The following is a 2,570-nucleotide window of genomic DNA, read 5'->3' on the forward strand; positions in this document are numbered from 1 at the left end:
GCCTGCAGGCATACACACTGACAGAATATACATAATAAATAAATATTAAAAAAAGGAAAAAGTATCTGGAGTAAAAGGGAAAATGGGAATGTTATTTCTGCAATCATGACAATACTATATTGTCACTAGTACTATATTGTCAAGAGGAATGGCTTATTTATAACAGCAGAGATTTTTCTCTGCATAAACAATAAATAAAAGAAGCTGTAAAATGCTAAGTAAGTGGTATCAGGACCACTGCTGCTCCTTTCCCTGAAGCTGAATATAGATTATACCTCTATCTTGGTTATGTTCCAAAGAGGAAGAGAGATAAACACAGAGACAGACTAACCAAAGAGGGAAAGTAGTATGTATTTGTGGAACGTATTTTAAAACAAATAAGGAAATATAAATCAAGGTGGGCAACGGTAACACACACCTTTAATCCTAGCATATGGAAACAGAAGCAGGCAGATCTCTAAATTTGAGACCAACCTGGTCTCCAGAGCATGACAACCAAGGTTACACAGAGAACCCTATCTTGAAAAACAAAACAAAAAAGAAAACAAAGGTCAATCAGACCCAGAAAAGCACATCATTTAAGATGAGCAGTAGAACCAACACATTCTTGGGAATGTATTGGAGAGAAGGCTCTGTGGTTAAGAACACTTGCTGTTCTTACAGAGGTCCAAGATTCCCACATGATGTTTCACAAATGTTCTTAATTCCAACTCAGGGGATCTGGCACACTCTTATGGCCTCCCCAGGCACCAAACATGCACAGAATGTACATACATATACACAGGCAAAACATTCACAACAATAATGGACAGAGAGATAGAGATTCTAAGTGTTTGATATGTGTATTCAAGTTGGTTTTTTTTTTTTCCAGACTAAATGTGAGATTTGTTACTGAACACAGGGCTCAACACTTGTCCAGGGAACCACCACAAATGGGGATGTATTTGACCCCACAGACATCAGGAATGAGCTGCTTCTCAGTGACCATGTCTTCAAGCTCATCTGCATTAAACTTGAAGCCTCACTTCTGTGGGATGTGGATCTTCTGAAAGCCAGGGAACCTGGCTCTCTACTCAGAGCCTCAATTACATGTTCCTTATTTTGCAGCTTGGTATGAATGGACATGACAGCCTGGCCAATGTGAACCTTGGTGTCACTGTGCCCTGGGGCTTCACAAAGGCACCACATATACCTGTTTGGAGCATATCAGCCCCAGCACAGGACAACATCTAGTGGATTGGGATGACATAGAAAGGGTGGAGTTTCACTGCAAGATGAAAGCCGTCCTTTCCACAACACTTTATCATGTCTTGGCACAAATACAGGCAGTCTCCAGGACTTAAGAGAATTGCTCATCTGACACCATATGGTCACAGAGTGAAAATTCATCAACTTTTGCCTTCTTCTGCCCGAAGTCAAAGATGCAGATCTTAGCATCAAGAACACCACCACAGAAGTGAAACCCTGAGTACGGCTTGTTGTTTTGTTTTGGTGTTGTCTGTGCTCTTGAGTTCTATTGCACAGGTATGCCATGGTATATATGTGGGAGTTAGAGTAGAATTGATGGGAGTCAGTTCCCTCCTATTGTGTGGGTTCCAGAGATTAATCTTAAAGTGTCAGGCTTGGCAGTACATGCTACTTACCCACTGAGCCATCGCCCTGATGGCTTGTTGTTTCTTATGTGTATTACTATCTAATGTAGCTAAGATATAACCTACAGTAATACAAAGAAACACTATTGCCAAATTGGGCAGTGGTGCACACCTTTAATCCCAGCATTCACGAGACAGAGGCAGATGAATATCTATGAGTTTGAGGAGAACCTGGTCTACAGAGGGAGTTCCAAGATAGCCAGAGCTACACAGAGAAACCCTCTCTTGAAAAACCATTGAAAAAAAAGAAGGAAAAAAAAGAAATACTGTTGTGATATATTTGGTTTCCCTAGTGCCTAGCACTCTATAAAACTGACAAATTATTTGAATCTTCCTCTAATGAATATCAAAAGCAGTTGGAGGATAAAACCAAAGAAAACATCCTTTAGCACATTTGGACAGATTAATAAATGTTATATTAACAATCAAGTTTCAATTAGGCCTCTTGAATTATGGTACTACCAAAATACAAAGCTATTTAGAGTCTAAGGGGCTTGTTAACTACCAATTTCCTAAATTCAAATTCCAAAAGATGAGCCTGTGATGGAAATCACAGAGTGCATCTCATCATGCTTAAAGCTTGTGGAGTTGCATTCCCATCACCACAAACAAAAACCCTAAAAGGTCAAGAAATGTAAAAAATATGTCTCAATGTTATACATTAAACAGCATTAAAATAAGTCAAAAAACATTAAGGAAAAAACACCTGTTTTTCTTTATAAAGAAAGGAATTATTGCCAGGTGGTGATGGCGCACGCCTTTAATCCCAGCACTCGGGAGGCAGAGGCAGGAGGATCTCTGAGTTTGAGACCAACTTGGTTTACAAGAGCTAGTTCCAGGACAGGCTCCAAAGCTACAGAGAAACCCTGTCAAGGAGGAGGAGGAAGAAGAAAGAAGAAAGAAAGAAGAAGGAGGAGG

At 39.9% G+C, this 2,570-nt stretch overlaps 1 protein-coding gene and 1 pseudogene across 2 annotated transcripts in view; both read right to left on the reverse strand.

The window, feature by feature from the left end:
- The window catches only part of Aff4 (AF4/FMR2 family member 4), an 86,046-nt gene that overhangs the window by 62,807 nt on the left and 20,669 nt on the right, over positions 1 to 2,570 (reverse strand). The gene's annotated exons all lie outside the window — the stretch shown is intronic.
- On the reverse strand, positions 905 to 1,655 carry LOC101988807 (annotated as a pseudogene).

This window comes from Microtus ochrogaster, chromosome 7 (assembly GCF_000317375.1).
Source record: "Microtus ochrogaster isolate Prairie Vole_2 chromosome 7, MicOch1.0, whole genome shotgun sequence".
NCBI classification, from domain to species: Eukaryota; Metazoa; Chordata; class Mammalia; order Rodentia; family Cricetidae; genus Microtus; species Microtus ochrogaster.